General features: G+C 42.0%; 1 protein-coding gene across 16 annotated transcripts in view; it reads left to right on the top strand.

The window, feature by feature from the left end:
• The first annotated feature begins 3,925 nt into the window (after positions 1-3,925).
• LOC135105136 (uncharacterized) overlaps positions 3,926-18,148 on the top strand; it is a 405,375-nt gene continuing 391,152 nt past the window's right edge. For 8 of the 16 annotated variants that reach the window (XR_010270733.1, XR_010270727.1, XR_010270739.1 and 5 more), the window contains exon 1: positions 3,938-4,107. The gene's annotated coding sequence lies outside the window, so the exon portion shown is untranslated. Of the gene's footprint in view, positions 4,108-18,148 lie in introns of all 16 variants that reach the window. The other 8 variants (XR_010270726.1, XM_064013202.1, XR_010270732.1 and 5 more) reach the window with 6 other exon arrangements.

The following is an 18,148-nucleotide window of genomic DNA, read 5'->3' as shown; positions in this document are numbered from 1 at the left end:
TTTTCCATTCACTACTGGACGAGACCTTTCCACGCCGCTGGTCACTCGTGTTTAGAGGCCACGAGTAATGCTGCTTACACACACACACACACAACTAAATTAGATTCTGCAGGCGACTTTCGTTCTAAAATGATTGCGTCTCTTCTCTCACATCACAGGCTTCCCCAGGCACAGGTATGCACCCGTTTGTGGGGATTAATACCAAACCCTTTGATGTCTGACCACAGTGTCTTTTTAGGGGCACGCTCGTTTTATTTATCACCAGAACATTTTTCCCTCAGGAGACGCAGCCATAACCGGACGACCCCCAAAAAAGTAAGAAAGTGCCGTATTTAATAATTTCTGCTGGTGCATCATGTGTGTCGGGCCAGAGCAACCTAAAATCTGGAGGCAGTGTTCTGAAACTCTTGGGGGCTGTCGACACCATTTTTTAATCTTATAACGATGATTATTCGGGTTATCATGGGTGTTTTCTCATTAGTAACGCAGAATTCTTGTTAACGTATTATTTTACGCTTATTGTAACACGTAGTATCGCATGATGGTTCCCAAGAAGTAGAATGGAAAACTGATAGAACTCGTAATTGCTCTCTCTCTCTCTCTCTCTCTCTCTCTCTCTCTCTCTCTCTCTCTCACCTTGTTTGTCTTCGCTTGTCTTACTGAAAATCACCAGAGCTCTTTACAGCATTCACACCTCTCTTGTCATCACTGTAGCCGTGAAGTGTGTTGTTCACTGATGGTCTGTAGTCTTTCAACTTGACCGCTGTTGAATGAGGTTTGCCATAGTTAATCTTAGAAGCATCGTCTGCCTCTGGATATGCTACTCTTTCAGTATTGTCCACTCCATGGTTCTTATTTTTGTGTCGTTACCTTTCCTTAAAAAATGATAAAAGGTATGAGGAAACGTAAAATTGTCGTGATATTTAAGACCGTACTCTAAAATATTTTGCTCTCTTACCATGATTATTTTTAAGGGACACATGACTAGCGGGGTTTTCGAGATAGTTTCCCCTGCTGATAATGTAGGAATCTTATTAATATGTCACTAGAACAGCAAGAAATAACCTTAAAAACCCGTGCAACTTCAACTGAAGTCTTTTGAAAATAGCAGAGGCGCGGCGCAGAAGTGATTCAGGGTATGTTCCTTGTTCCAATGGCTCTGGTCGCGAGAGGATTCACTGGAGGAGAGCGTTGTCCTTAAGGGAAGCCAGACGGTCATTGTGTGTATCACGGACCTCAGCTGTCATATCTTGTTTGGCGTGTTTTTTTTTTTTTTTTTTGTATCTGGTGATTTGTAAGAGTAGTACATGTAAGAAGTATTATTTAAAATTAAGAATCGTAAATATTGTGCAGGCTCTGACGTGACACACCGTTCTTCCGCGAGAGAAGAACGGTGTGTCACGGTGTGTGAAGTAGTGCATGACACCAGTATGAAATAATGGTATATATATCTCTCCCCCTACTGATATGATATAATATAACATAACATAACATAACATAGCATACCGTGATATAGATATTATATAACAGTGGCGGACGTCTATGGCAGGATGAGAGAGGTAAGGTGAGGCGTGAGGGTGTAGGACAAGAGGAGGGAAGATGTGTCCGGAAGGGAGGACGAAAGAGGAAGGGGGGGGATAGGTGTGAGTATGTTGGAATGTCAGGTCATGCTGAAATGAAAGAGGTGAGGTCGAGGCGAGTAGATGAGGAAATGGAGAGGATGGTAGGGGACGAGATGAGGGGATTAGGTGAAGAAAATGTAGATGAATTGTATAAATATTTCGTAGATAAAGTTCATACAGGTCAGTTAGCAAATATCCCGTATAGAACAATAAGATCACAAAAAAAATGACCCTAAATGGATGACTGCTAGGTTAAAGCATTATATAGGACGTAAGAGAAATATATATAAGAGATTAAGGGCAGGCGAAGAAGTTTTAAGGACACAATATAATGAATTAGTTAGAACAGTCAGGAAGTTAACGAGGAAAGCTAAGGACAATTATGAATTAAAGGTAGCCAGCCAGGCGAAGACGGACCCCCAAGGGATTTTATCAGGTATACAGGACGAAGAATAAGGATACTGTAGGTCCATTAAAGGCAGCAGATAGGGAGCTTTCTGGGGAGGAGATAAGTAAACTTCTGAATGATTATTTTTTAACTGTCTTCACCCAGGAAAACATGCAGGATATGCTAGATAGTGAACAGGTGTTTAGAGCAGATGAGAATGAGAAGCTGACAGATATTTCCATAACTAGGGAGATAGTGGAACAGGAGATAGATAGGCTAAAAAAGTTCAAGTCACCGGGACCTGATGAAATATATCCCAGAGTACTTAAGGAATGTAAAGAGATTATTAGTGAGCCGTTAGTTTATGTTTTTAGGAAATCACTGGAGTCGGGTGAGGTACCAATAATGTGGAGGCAGGCTAATGTAGTACCCATCTTTAAGAAAGGAGATAAAACTTTAGCGTCTAATTATAGACCTGTCAGCTTAACTTCAGTTGTAGGTAAGATGTTAGAGTCAATAACAACGAGGAACATTAGGGAACATTTAGACAAACATAACTTGATAAATCAGTCACAACATGGCTTCACGAAGGGGAAGTCTTGCCTGACAAACTTGTTAAGTTTTTACAGTAAGGTGTACGAGGCAGTAGATAATGGTGATAGTTATGATATCTTATATCTGGACTTTAGTAAAGCATTTGACAAGGTACCCCATCAAAGGCTCCTGAGAAAGGTTAGGGCACACGGGATAGATGGGAAGGTGTTAGGCTGGATAGGGTCATGGCTTGGTAACAGGCGACAGAGAGTGGTAATAAACGGCTCGAAATCCGAATGGGGTCATGTAATTAGTGGGGTGCCACAGGGATCAGTATTAGGGCCATTGTTATTTCTAATATATATATATCAATGACTTGGATAGTGGAATTAGTAGTGATGTTAGTAAATTTGCGGATGACACAAAGATAAGTAGATTAATTAGGTCAGAATCGGATGCCATCGCCTTGCAGGCAGACTTAGATAGAATGAATGAATGGACGGATAGATGGCAAATGCAATTTAATATCAATAAATGCAAAGTGCTTAGCGTAGGTAGAGGAAACCCACACAATAGGTACACATTAAACAACCAAACTCTGGTAGGTACAGGGTACGAGAAAGATTTAGGAGTTATAGTTAGCTCTGAACTCCGTCTAGGGAAACAATGCATAGAAGCCAGAAACAAGGCAAATAGGGTACTAGGATTCATTTTTAGGAGTGTTAAAAGTAGAAGGCCGGAAGTAATATTAAAGTTGTACTTGGCGCTGGTCAGACCTCATCTAGACTACGCTGTGCAGTTCTGGTCCCCACATTACAGGAAAGATATAGGTCTATTAGAATCAGTACAGAGGAGAATGACTAAAAGGATACAGGGGATGAGGAGTATTCCTTACGAGGCGAGGTTGAAGCTCTTAAATTTACATTCTCTAGAGAGACGTAGGTTAAGAGGGGACCTGATAGAAGTCTTTAAGTGGTATAAGGGTTATAACAAGGGAGATGTAAGCAAAATTCTTAGGATCAGCAACCAGGGTAGAACAAGAAATAACGGGTTCAAGCTTGAAAAATTTAGGTTTAGGAAGGAGATAGGAAAAAATAGGTTCTCAAATAGAGTGGTAGATGAGTGGAACGGACTCAGTAATCATGTAGTTAGTGCTAGGACACTAGAGAGCTTTAAGAGAAGATTAGACAAGTTTATGGATGGGGATAACAGATGGAAATAGGTAGGTGTGTTTCATACAGGGACTGCCACGTGTAAGCCTGGTCGCTTCTTGCAGCTTCCCTTATTTCTTATGTTCTATGTTCTTATGTCATTACTGAATACTGGTGTAATGAACTACTTTGTTGCGCGGAAGAAAGCTGTCTCACGTCTAAGGTGAAGCAACCAACCGGCACCCACCTGCTATTACTAGTCCGCGGATTAACTGCAGTTGGCGAGTAGGGTGTACATTCAAGTGTGAGACCTGCGGGACTGTGGCGAAGTGTTGCTGTGTGAAGGACCCCGAGGTGCGGGACATGGTGGTCGAGGATTGACCACCAGGCAGACAAGAGACGGAGCGGAGCGGTGAGTGTTGCTTGGGGTAGTAAAGGTGTGTGTCTAGGTGATGGTAAGGGAACAGACTAGACGTTTATGGCGATCCTTCTCTCCTTCCTTTCTTGGTGGTGGTGGTGGTGACGGACTTGCCTTGTCGTGCCAGTTCGAAACCTTAAATCCACCACTAAATGATAATTTTATTAATCATCCCCCTAGAGAGTTAGTACCGGTATGTCAGATTACAGTGAAATCTTAGTTGTAAGTGTGGATTCTTACCCAACGTATCGTAATATTTCTCCATGTTTCGGGCCATGCCAGGCGTTCGCAATGGTTTGAGTTGCCGGTGGTCGCTGGCTGTTTTAATGTAGTTCTGGCTAATACGCTCCCACAGTTCTCCGAAGCACATTCTAAAATCAGCTCTCGTGATACATCTTGATGTACTGTATCAATATGCTACAAAACACTAATCCCAAGTGTTTATGCTAACAGTATCCACGGGATCTGGTGATGCATACTCTACAGGGCATTTATTATAAACTAAATACTACGCAAATAGGCTCTCAGTGTTTTCACATTTACTTCTGGTCTCCTGCTACATATTTTGTTTGAAACATTTTTCCAGTGGTTTCTTCAGAGACTAATGTTATGTCTGGCAAATCCCGAAAAGAATCGAGCAAGTATTACTTGTGCGCTAGGGATACTGTGACGGCTGAAACCGTTCCGAGACGAAAGAACCGACCGATATCAGACACTAAAAAAGAAAAAAAAAAAAATATATATATATACATATACATATATACATACATACATATATATATATATATATATATATATATATATATATATATATATATATATATATATATATATATATATATATATATATATATATATATATATATATATATATATATATATGAATTTGCAGTATTGTTATAAAAATTCGATCTATTTATGTGCTGCGGTTGATTGCACAAACGTATCACTAAAGAAGATCCAAGGTGTGAAAGGATGGGTTGTATTTCCAAAGAAGAAGAAAAAAAAGGCAACTCGGAGAAAACGTTGGGAGGCACAATGTCAACAGACAGTCTTCACCAGCGTCCTGCAAAGATCTCGCACCTAAACATGATTGCTTCTTTCATATGTGCCGGGATTTACTAAGGTTTATGTTAATTGCATAAATGGATAAAGTAAACTTATATTGAGAGAAAAAAATAGCATTCGTCCTAAGGGTGACGATACATCCCAAACCCGAAAATCGGATAATGTGTGTAGTATTTAACTTGTCTTGCCACATTTCTTGCTTTCTACTTAATTATGATGACTAAAAATGTTCCTAATATTTTATTAATTAGTTTCATAAAATGACGTAAAGGTTTTTTTCCATCATACCGAGATTTTCGTGTAAAGTCGGCTGTTCAATTTCGCAGTTTTTTCCAAGCCATTGCGAAGGTTGGATTTGGGATAATATTACCGGCGCCACGTAACCGTAACTGCTGCGGCAACGAGGGCAGTGCAATCAATATAGCTCTTCCTACCATGGCAGTCCAGATTCTCACACTTTGGCATGCAGATTGAGTCATGCTGCCACAATAAATGCCAGCGAGTAGTTGGCAGCACAGTATACATTATGGAAGGAATCTTTAATTGGGGTAACGTGATTGTGGTAACCTGGCTCAGCTCTCCGGGTTGCCAAGCGCCATGTCGGGTCGTTGTGTTGCAGGGGGAAAGTTTATAGTAACGTATCACGCCAAGGGAAGGGAAGCAAACACCACGTCCTGATTATCGTCGATGTGCATTTCTCCTTGATTGTTGGATTTGTCTGTTCTCTCTTTTTTTTTTTTTTTCTCTCACGCTTAGATCCACGCTGCTGAGTACAGAAAACCCACAGGCATATTAGTCACTGTCCATGATTTATTCACTAGTCTGGTTAGCTCGTGATGTTGAAGTTTTTCACCCTATACGTGGCACCGTTACTCAGAATACTGAGGTGCATTAGCTTATCAGCGGTAATCCATTCAGGTGGTCTTGTGTTGTTGCTGTGGGGTAGATTTTCTGGCTCTTCTCTGCCGACACCAAACATTCATATACTTAGTTATATATTCACACAGATTGAGCGTGGTACAATGGCCAGTTTAACAATCCGGGTAGATTTGGAGGGTGTACTATGTGCCCACCCCTTTTTCGGCAGCCTATGGCGCGCTCTGTACTAGTAGCGATGTTTTAATTGCGAAGAAATTGCCAAATTATGATTACTACAGTTCAGGTCTAACGATAGCAAGGAATAAGTAAGACACGTAGTTTTCGTTTTTCCTTCTTTGACTCGTCTCCATCTGATCGCCGATCTGCACCAGGCCCGTGTTGACTGGCTATCTCAGCGTTTTACTTGACGTTATACTCGCTCTTGTCCCTGTCCATAGGATGTTTTATTTTGGAAGCAACTCCCGCTTAGGGCATCGTTTGGGCGTGGTGGGGCGTCATTGAGAGGCATGGGGAGTCGCGGGTTCTGGTGGCGCGGCAACAGCTGGGCGTACTGGGCAAAGCAGGAAATACTAATACGCAAAGTGAAAATGGTGCATTTCTGTTTTATGCTAATTAATTATTTCATGGCGTGCTCATCACTCAGGCGTAACATGACAACCCACCAGTGACTGTGTCGTCCCGCGCGCCGCGAGCCACGACCACCTGCGTGCTGCGGCCGAGGGGCGACCACGCCATGCAATAATTAATTATTCTCTAATAAAGGACAGATGCATTTTTTCAGCACTCTGCACTGAATTTCGTATTTTGCTATGTCGACCTGAACCCAATGAAAGAATGCTAATTTCTCGCGGCTGGTGATGGACACAACACTGGAAGCCTGACGCACCGTGCCGCCGCCCCGGAGCATGCAAAGCTGCAGTCTCTCGCTAGCGGAAAGGCTGACGAACAGTCATGAGGAGCTCGGCAACATGGACAAGGCCTGGAGTGTGATGGCACGGGGCGGGATTCAAGGCGTCATCTTTACCCAGCTTGGCTGAGGCTCAGTGTCTAGCGCGCCGCACCATTGGCCTGCCTCCTGATCTCGGGAGATAATCGTTTGAACGACGCACAGGACGGGAAGGGCAGTAAGAAAATGACTCGCTGAGGCTCAAAGACCAAGGCAACACATGACCATAAAGGTCACGCTGCAAATATCGTGCCTTCACTACCTCCACTTTTACATTTTTGGATCTAGGAGGCGGTGTGTTGCAGCTTGTCTAGCTGCCCAGTAGATGCTAGTTCGACCCTGGCTTACGTAGTTTCTTGGTGGGAGGAGTAATGCCATCTCTCGTACCCCAGATCGGGTGACTCACGACTTTTTTTTTTTTTTTTTTTTGTAAGAAAGGTAGTGTGAATTTCTGTAATCGAAGAAAATATAAAGTAGAATTGAGGACTATATAAATAAATAGATAAATAAATAAATAAATAAATAAGTTTGAAAATTATACTGGATGTCTAGCAGAATAAAGTCCACCGTAAAATTAACAAAAATTAATGCCTGTAGATAAGTATATCTATTTCTCCCTGAAAATGTTTCGAGACTTCATTCAGCTCGTAGCGCTTTCTTCTGCTTTAGTATAAGCCCGGGGACAGGTAATTATTGCACTGGAAGCTATGAAGTTTTCAATAACAATATCCCAGCTAAGGCTGATGCGTCAGTACGAAAGGAAGCCCTTCAGGTAATGTAAAAATAGGTGAACGCTTTACTACAAGAAGCAGGAAGGAAGAAGCTTAATATATTTTTGCAGGGAAGAGAGAGAAGAGTTAGTGAGAGGAGGAAAATATACATCGTGTGGTTCGCTGGCTTGCTTTTCGTGACGCAGTGTAAGCCAGCGAACCACACGATGTATATTTTCCTATGAATACTCAAGCCCTCTCTCATAGATGTCTGTTTGTGTGTACTCGTTTGCTTCTTCAGTACAGGTGTTTTGGACTTAAAGAACGCAAGAAAACGTGGGCAGCTGCAAGAGAGGACAGTCAAACTTATTGTGTTACGACTTTTAAACCATTGTAGGACAATATTCTTTTAAAGTGGGTATTTATTTTTCGGCAGACACGACTTTCTGGAGTCATATACTCCACTAATTTAATGCCATGTAAGTGTTTAAAAAAAAAAAAAAATTTATTTATGTAGGAGGGACACTGGCCAAGAGCAACAAAAATCCAATAAAAAAAAATGCCCACTGAAATGTCAGTCCCATAAAAGGGTCCAAAGCGGTAGTCAAAAATTGAAGGATAAGTGTCTTAAAACCTCCCTCTTGAAGGAATTCAAGTCATAGGAAGTGGAAATACAGAAGCAGGCAGGGAGTTCCAGAGTTTACCAGAGAAAGGGATGAATGATTGAGAATACTGGTTAACTCTTGCGTTAGAGAGGTGGACAGAATAGGGATGAGAGAAAGAAGAAAGTCTTGTGCAGCGAGGCCGCGGGAGGAGGGAAGGCATGCAGTTAGCAAGATCAGAAGAGCAGTTAGCATGAAAATAGCGGTAGAAGACAGCTAGAGATGCAACATTGCGGCGATGAGAGAGAGGCTGAAGACAGTCAGTTAGAGGAGAGGAGTGTGTGTGTGTGTGTGTGTGTGTGTGTGTGTGTGTGTTTGTGTGTGTGTGTGTGTGTAGTGTGTATCCGTGTGTCACGTAAGGTCGTTGTAACCATTGGGAGAAAGAGGCAGTCTGGATGAGGCGGCGGGATGGACTCCTGCTAATAGTGCAATATTCATTCATTTAAAAAGGCGCATAATTTCGCTCTTTTATTACACAGCGTAATTAAACCACATTCCTCATTATGAATGGCACTGCAACTTTATTTTTTTCCTCCTGCGCATCTCCCTCCTTCCACACACACAAAAAAAAAAAAAAAAAAAAAAACATAAAACACCGGTATCTAATGGTGCAAATTTAGTCGTATTCTGATTCCTGGAAAAATACTCGACTGGAAAAGAAGGATATTCCGGGTTCCAGTGTTCCTGCTTTCGGGGACGCCGTTTGAAGACCTTTTCCTTCGGTGCGCGTCTCCTCGCCTGCGTCTCTATCGCTTGCACTTAACAACAAAGTCAGCTGGCGACTTAAGAACCTTACCGAGGACGCTGAGGAGGAGCGAGTTTTGAAGCGCGCTGATGGAGAGCATGATACGTTCTTCTCGGCGCCGCAGACCTTCCAGGGAGGGAGAAAAAAGGGAGAAATGTGGTGGGAAGCGAGCAGTTTTATGGTGATCCGCAGACTGGCTGTGAGGGACGGAGAGAGAGAGAGAGAGAGAGAGAGAGAGAGAGAGAGAGAGAGAGAGAGAGAGAGAGAGAGAGAGAGAGAGAGAGAGAGAGAGAGAGAGAGAGAGAGAGAGAGATGGTTTTAAGGTTTGAAATGTCTGCTGATGTTGTCAAGATCTTTTGTTGATGTGGTTTACAAGGGCGTGTTTGTACACACACACACTGCTGGTGGGTGAAAAATATTTTTCCAGTACACTTTATTTATATCATATGTTTTCTTCTTTCTCGTCCTCGTCTTTGTCATCATCTTTCCTCCTCCTCCTCCTTGCTTTTCATCTTTTCTCCTCCTATCTTTTCTTTTTCCTTTATTTTGTTTTCTTTTGTAAATATTATTAAATGTAATGATACCTATTGACTGGTTATCTTTCACAGTAACATATAGAAATTATCAATACCTTACAAACATTACAACTCTGTACACACACACACACACACACACACACACACAATCTCGTGGGAGAGCTAAACCGAATCATTGGAACGTCCTCATTGAGCCATGCTTTACATGCTGCCCAGAGTTACGGGAACTCACTAATTCGACCCCATAGCGAACACACATTTATTCGATTCCCTCCATCAGCGACTCGGGAAGCAAAGCAGTGCCGGGGACTTAATCGCCGCTCGTAAAACATTTGTTGGATTCTCTCGTTTTATGTATCTACCAGTTTGAATTCATTCTTTTCTTTAATTTGAGTCATTACTGCTTTTTTTCCAACGACTAATGACCAACTGGACTGTTCTGGTCCTTATTTCATTCCAAAGTTCACGTGTTGGATAGTTTGATCTGATTGTTCTATTTAATTTAATTTAATTCAAGCAGGCTCTGATAGCAAACTGCGCTATTCGATTCTTTTTGTTTCTCTTTAAGGACGCGTTAATTTTTTTCTTGGTCATTATTATTAATTAGGTTTGTTTTTTTATGTTAGTACATTGTTCATATAATTTTCCACTCAATTCAAACATGTAGTAAACCGTCTTCATTTTTTTTATTACGGAATGGAAAGTTAGCATAGTCTAGTATGAACGAAACTGTTGTTTTACATGGTGTAACACAAACTAAGCAGCTGTTTTACATGGAAAATTCACATGCTAAAAGCTGGACAGCGGAAAGAAAAACAGTGAATTCAACCCAGATCAAAAGACCACACACACACACACACACACACACACACACACACACACCGTAACCACGTTGACAGGATTATTCATACGAGGCGGAAGGAAACACGAGTACGTTTCTCTCCAGGTTTTGGTTAACACGTCCCTTGGGCGCGAGAATTTGACATGGCTTGCCTGCCCACCTTGCATCTTGTACAGAAAAACACCCGAGACTGCTCCACTGAGTGGTGTTCGGGTTGAGTCGAAGCCTTATACTGCATGTTGTTGCGCGGCACATTTTGAGCAGCGCCGCGTTGCCATGGTGATGAATTGTGTTTGCGTGGTTTAATACGGAGGTTGATCGGTTGCGGGGTTCGCTTAAAAGATTCAATTACCTCACAAATATGAATACGTATACCTCGGTGCAGGCAATGAATGATATGCGCGCCGGAAAATGGTCCAATGATCTGCTCAAAAGGCGGAATATACGAGTATACTTTGTTAACGGAGGGAGTTACTTTGGCGCATCCAATTAAAGGACACGTCAACACTGCAGCTGCTTCCTTTTGACGCAGTAATTGGGTGTTACTTTTCCACACCTCGGGTTTAGTGTTTAGACTGTACGAAACTCTCTTTACTCGATGCGTGGCGCGAAACAACAGCATTCAGTCAGTAAGGCTCATTTCATTTTCTTGGCTTTGTCGTTAGTGTACCGTCCCAACAATAGTAGTAGTAGTAGTAGTAGTAGTAGTAGGAATGCATAATAGTAGCAGTATATATGCGTATGGGTATAGTATTTGGCTGTAGTTTATACAAGGAAAATTGTTACCCTTCTCTCTCTCTCTCTCTCTCTCTCTCTCTCTCTCTCTCTCTCTCTCTCTCTCTCTCTCTCTCTCTCTCTCTCTCTCATTTATAGAGGAGGCTTTTGCTAATCCCTCACTAACAAATAAGTACCAGAGGAGGCTGTTGGAAAGCCAAAGATTGAGGAGGAAAGTAGAACAACAATTATGCCACACTAACAGCACACCAGCACGTAATGAGCTCAGGAGTGGGTTGTAGGGCGTGTTTGCTCGTCATCTGGGTCGGGCTTTAATGGTGGATCAGTGGCTTAAAAACACACGGATCGGCTCTGTCCAACTGTGCAAACCTGAATTGATTGATGCTCCGGGAATCAGCGATCCTCGTGTCCCTGTTTGTGTTTAATACCTCCCTCCCTGAAGTCTGCCTCCTACTCCATCCTTCTTTCCTTCCTTGCTCCTTCCTTACCTCTTTCTTCACCGTTGCTTCCTTCTTTCCTTCTTTTCTTGTTCTTTCTTTCATCTCTTCTTCCTTTTTCCATGCTTCCTTCTTTACTCCATCCTTGTTCCTTCCTTTTTTTTGTTTATTTATTTTTATTCCTCCTCTTCCCTGCCTCCTCCTTCCTTTCTCCTTTCATCTTTCCTTGTTCTTATTTCATCTCTTCCTTCTTTCTTCACTCTCCTTCCTTCTTTCCTTCCTCCTTTCCGTGTTCCTTTCCTCATCTCTCCTTCCTCCTTCCCTGCTTCCTTCTTCCCTCTTTTTTTCTTCTCCCCCTCCTTCTTTCTTCCCTCCTTCCTTGTTCCTTCCTTCATCTCTCCCTTCTTCTCTCTTTACTTTTTCTTTCTTTTTCTTGCTGCCTCTCTCATTTTCTCTCCTTTCTACTTCTCTTCTCGAATTCCTTCCTTTTCCTTCTGGTTGTCTCGTTATTCCCCTTCTCCCTACTTCCCTCCTAGAATTCCCTCCTTCACCTCCTCATCTCATTTCCTCCCTTTTCTTGTCTTTTCTCCCTACAGAGTCTCCTTTCCCTTCTCATCTGTTTTATCCCTTCCTAATCTCTCTTATTTCATGCTTCATACCTGAATTTCTACCTTCCCTTTTTTCCTCATTTCTTTTCCCTTCGCTTTCTCATTTTCTGCTTTCCTTTCCTTCCCCATTTCTTCTTTTCATCTTCCATTCTTCAAATTCCTTCCTCCTTCATTCTTTCCATTCTGCTCCTCCGGCCCCTTTATCCTTTTCGTGTTTCATTCTCTCTTCTTTTAATAACACATCCTCTTTCTCCTTCCTTCCCTGTTTCTCCCTTCTCTTTTCTCTCTCTTCTTCCATCCGTCTCATCCTCTCTCTCTCTCTCTCTCTCTCTCTCTCTCTCTCTCTCTCTCTCTCTCTCTCTCTCTCTCTCTCTCTCTCTCTCTCTCTCTCTTCTCTTCCAAGCCTCATTCTCCCTTCTTTTGATATCCCCAAAGTCCCTCTTTCTCCCCATTTTTTCTCATCCCCTCGCTTTCTCCCTTTCCCGTCTCCGCCTTTCTTCTTTTCATGCTCAATATCAGCGGAAGAAGAAAAAATGGAGAGGAGGGAGTGCGGCTCACAGACGTTAGAGAGGACAGACGAGGACACTTGAGGGGGACAGGAGAGAGGGAAGGGAACGAACGTGACAAAGGGAGACAGGCTTATGAGACGGGAAGCGTAAATAATCAAGGCTAGAGAGAGAGAGAGAGAGAGAGAGAGAGAGAGAGAGAGAGAGAGAGAGAGAGAGAGAGAGAGGGGATGGCAAGGGGAGGAGGGGGGAAACCGTATTGAAATAAGTACCACCTAAATATTGCATGTATGTGTATAATTCGTAAGTGGTGTTCTACTGTTGGCTAATATCAACACATTAACGCGCCTTGTGTAATAGCATTAAGTAATTGTTGTTAATAATAATACTAATAATACTAATAATGATAATAATAATAATAATATTGTTGTTGTTGTTGTTGTTGTTGTTGTTGTTGTTGTTGTTGAAGTTGTTATAACTACTACTACTACTACTACTACTACTACTACTACTACTACTACTACTACTACTACTACTACTACTATTGTACAACCACCACCACCACCACTACTATTACCTTCAGCGAGTAAATACTGAATTTCATAGTGTTCTTATAACTGCTGCGCGTGGCAATGTTGATCTAGTGAGCTGAATACTGTACGAAGGAGTAACATGCTTAGTTTTATTCTTCTCAGGGAATAGATTGGCTTTCAGTGATTTCGGTCATTTCTACTATTTTATTTATTATTATTTATTTTTTTTCATATTTTGTGCCCTTCGTATGTTAAGGAATAAGTTTTTTTTTTATTTGAGTGTTCTTTTTAATTTGAGAGATTTGAGAGAGAGAGAGAGAGAGAGAGAGAGAGAGAGAGAGAGAGAGAGAGAGAGAGAGAGAGAGAGAGAGAGAGAGAGAGAGTGGATATTGAGTGTAGATTTGAAATTTTTACTTATACTGCACCTGTAATTTATTTTAATTCAATCATTGTTTAGTTTACTTTTCAAATAATTTACCTTTTTTTTATATTTTTCTCAATTTTCTTTATTTTATTCCACTACTTATCAGGATTTATGAGAGAGAGAGAGAGAGAGAGAGAGAGAGAGAGAGAGAGAGAGAGAGAGAGAGAGAGAGAGAGAGAGAGAGAGAGAGAGAGAAGCTAAGTTACCATAGGAAGAATTATGAGGAAAATATTTATTCATACACTCCTCTCTGCTCCCTCGTCAGCCTCGGGCCCCCTGAGGACACATAACGGAGAGAGATTACCTGGGGGGAGGGAGGGTAGGAGTGAGGGAGAGAAGGGAGGGAGGAAAGTAAAGAGTGTAGTGCCCTTAAGAGTAAGAATGTCCTCCTCCTCCTCCTCCTTCTTCTTTAATTCCTCCTCTTCCTCCTCATCATCGTTTATTTTTTCATTATTCCATTTTTGTCATAATACGAGTATAATTTCCTAAAACACACACACACACACACACACACACACACACACACACACACACACACACACACACACACACACACACACACACACACACACACACACACACACACACACACACACACACACACACACACACACACACACACACACACACACACACACACATTCTCTCGTTTTGATTAAGGTTTTATACTATATATATATATATATATATATATATATATATATATATATATATATATATATATATATATATATATATATATATATATATATATATATATATATATATAATTTTTTTTTTCGTTGTACATATATTCTCGCGTTTTTTTGTGTGGGGATTTGTTTTTTATTTTATTACTTTTGTTCAATTGAGATCGGAGTGAAATTTGTGATGCAATTGTTTTTTGTTAGTACGTGTTAACTTGTGTTTATTTGTACACTTATTTTCTTATTTTTTTTATTAATCGCAGTTGCTTAACACATTTATCTGGGAGTCTTAATTAATACCTGTGTGCGCGGAGAGAGAGAGAGAGAGAGAGAGAGAGAGAGAGAGAGAGAGAGAGAGAGAGAGAGAGAGAGAGAGAGAGAGAGAGAGAGAGAGAGAGAGAGAGAGAGATGGAGTTACGTGAATGAGGACTGAAGGAAACAAACACACACACACACACACACACACACACACACACACACACACACACACACACACACACACACACACACACACACACACACACACACACACACACACACACACACACACACACAGGGCAACAAGAGCAAACAAATCTATCTTCTTGTTCATTTATATTTTCTCAGTTATCTTTCCACGCACAATCTCCTTCATTCTCTTTTGCTTCTTTTTTATCCTCAATTTTCTTTCCTTGCGTTTTTGCCTTTTGCTTGCTTCTTCTTCATCATCTTCATTTATCTTCATCATCATCATCTATTCATCTCCGTCTTTTTCATCTCAGGCTTATTTCCTCTTTGCTCTCCCTTTTTTCTCTTCTCTTTAGTTCCCTTGTTCATTCCTTCTCTTTCCTTACATCTTCTTTCACTCCTTCTTTTTCTCTGTTTCTTCTTCTCATTCTCATTTCCTAGTTTCTCATCTCACCTATTCTGTCTCCTTGCCTCTAAATCTAATTTTCATTCTTCCTCTTCCGTCCTCTCCTCTCCTTCATCTCCTTGTCTTCCCTCCATTCCCTCTGTCTCTTCATTCTTTATGCACTCTTTTTTCCTCTTTTCCTTCCCACTCTCTCCTTTTTTGCTTCTCACTTCCATCTTCTTGCCTTCCCCTTCACTTACGTTTATTTTCCTTTTAGTTACTCATTTTGCATCTCACTTCCCACTTTCTACCCTGCATATATTCTCTCTCTCTCTCTCTCTCTCTCTCTCTCTCTCTCTCTCTCTCTCTCTCTCTCTCTCTCTCTCTCTCTCTCTCTCTCTCAAGGCGCTTCCCTTTTCCTCTTTCCCTTATTACAAATGGCAGTGTCATATGATAAGCGACCTTTACGTAAGTCTTGGTACGTGACATAACCTTGCCCAGCACCTCACCCTCACCAGTCAGGCAGTGTTCACATTCCCAAGTGTTTCGGCGCCTCGACTATATTCGCCCTGATTTTAGGTTATTCGTGGTTTCAAGAATGTACTCGTGATTCTAGTGATGGTTTGATAAGGGTTCTGGTTTGTGAATTGGTCATCTCTGTGAATCTCGATCGGTCATCTCTGTGGTCTTTGAAAATAGTTCTTAGGAGAGGCTTAAGTGTTTCGAAATACAGGTCCTGTTTCACTTCCCCACCTTCCCTTCCGTTCCTTTCCCTTCCCCCTCTCTTCTCCTCTCTTCTCACTTCTTTCTGTTACTTTCGTGCCTTTCCCTTCCCTTCCTTCTCTTCTCCTCCCTTCCCCACTCACCGCTACATCATTTTTCTTTCCTTTCTCTTCCATCTCTTCTCCTCCGTTCCCACTCCTTCGTGCTACTCTCTTTCCCTTCCCCCTTTTTTTTTTTTCTTTTCGCTTCCATCTCTTCCCTTTCCTTCCCACTTCTCTCCGCTACTTCACGTTTCTTCCCTTTCCTTCCTCTTACTTCCTTTCTTTCCCCTGCTTTTCCTTTCCCTTCTTTCTCTTTCTCTCTTTTCCTGCTCTTTTTCGCTACTTCCTTTTTCTTACTCTTTCTTCCCTTTCCTTTCTTTCCTTTTCCTTTCCTATTCCTTTTCCTCCCTTCCCACTTCTTCCCGTTACTTCCTTTTCCTTCCCTCTCTTCTCCCTTTCCACTCCCCACCGCTACTTCCCATTTCTTCCTTTCTTCTCCTCTCCTCACTCCCTCCTCCTACTTCCCATACCCTCCTGGCCCTTCTCTAACCTTCTCAATCTCCTTCTCCTTTCCACACTTCCCCATCCCCCACGCCTCGCCCCGGCCCTGCAATTCGCACACAAAATATGTTTCCGTGACTCAGCAGGCGCGCCTCAAGACTTGATTTGCATGCGATTCAAGGTAAAATGCTTCCCTCGTTTTTTCCTCCTCTTATTCCCGCGTGTGTGTTATTTTTTCCCCCCTAGTGTATTTTTCCCCTGCGAGCAAGACCGAGGTATTTTTGTTTGTTTTATCCCATAGGATTTGTTGTTAAGCGAGTCTGTTTGTGGTGGTGAGCTGTGAGTGGGGAAAGGGAAGGGAGGGAGGGAGGGAGGAGGTAAGGGAGGGAAAGAAATAGGGAAAAAAGGAAGTGAAGAAGGGAGTGGAGGGATGAAGGGAACGATGGATGTTAGGAAGGGGGAAAGCAGTAAGAAAGGAAGGAAGGGGATAATGAAGGAAAGGAAGAAAAAAGGTACGAGGTAAAAGAGGTAAATAAGAGGCAAGAAGAAAGGGAAGGAAGAGAAGGAAGAAAAAAGAGGAATGAAGGACAGAGCTAAGGGAAGGAATGAAGTAGTGAAGGATGGAAGGCAGGCAGGAAATGAAGGAAGCAAGCAATAAATGAATGATGTACTTTCATTAACTAAGAGAACATGGTTCGGTGACATTGACTACTCTGGAAATGAAAGAGATAGGCAGAAGACACAGTCGCTATGCCGTCATCATCTCTATTTTATCATAAACATGTCACCTCCACCGCCACCATTAATGAAACACACACACACACACACTCTCTCTCTCTCTCTCTCTCTCTCTCTCTCTCTCTCTCTCTCTCTCTCTCTCTCTCTCTCTCTCTCTCTCTCTCTCTCTCTCTCTGTAAGAGCCCTAACACGACCCGGGCAAACATAAATTTCACTCAAGGCCTAATTATTTTTTTTAATTATAACCATCAGTCGCTGCCTTGCCTTCTTAATAGCTCTTGAGAGAGAGAGAGAGAGAGAGAGAGAGAGAGAGAGAGAGAGAGAGAGAGAGAGAGAGAGAGAGAGAGAGAGAGAGAGAGAGAGAGAGAGAGAGAGAGAGACGGGGAAGGGGGGAGCTGTTCACTTTTATCCCTTTTTTCTTCCCTCATCTTTCGTCTTTCATTACTCACGTACGTAGGTACTCTGTTACACACACACACACACACACACACACACACACACACACACACACACACACACACACACACACACACACACACACACACACACACACACACACACACACACACACACACACACACACACACACACACACACACACACACACACACACACTACATAATCCAAGTCTTTCTAGTACATACATAGAACAACCTAATCTAACATAACCAAATCTAATCTAACTGAACTGCATAGAGACAAACAAAGGCAGCGGAAAGCAACAAAAACATGCAATTGATGTGGATGAGGCGAATTTGTAGGTTGCAGGTAAGAAAAAAAATGGGGATGACGAAAAGCCACGCAGCAAAGATGAGTGTATGTGTGTCTGTGTGTGTTTGCTGATTAATTCACAGTCTGAAATAAGAGAAACCAACATTATTTTC

This window comes from Scylla paramamosain, chromosome 1 (assembly GCF_035594125.1).
Source record: "Scylla paramamosain isolate STU-SP2022 chromosome 1, ASM3559412v1, whole genome shotgun sequence".
NCBI classification, from domain to species: Eukaryota; Metazoa; Arthropoda; class Malacostraca; order Decapoda; family Portunidae; genus Scylla; species Scylla paramamosain.
The sequence above is the reverse complement of the archived record's forward strand: the minus strand, read 5'-3'. Positions and strand labels throughout refer to the sequence as shown.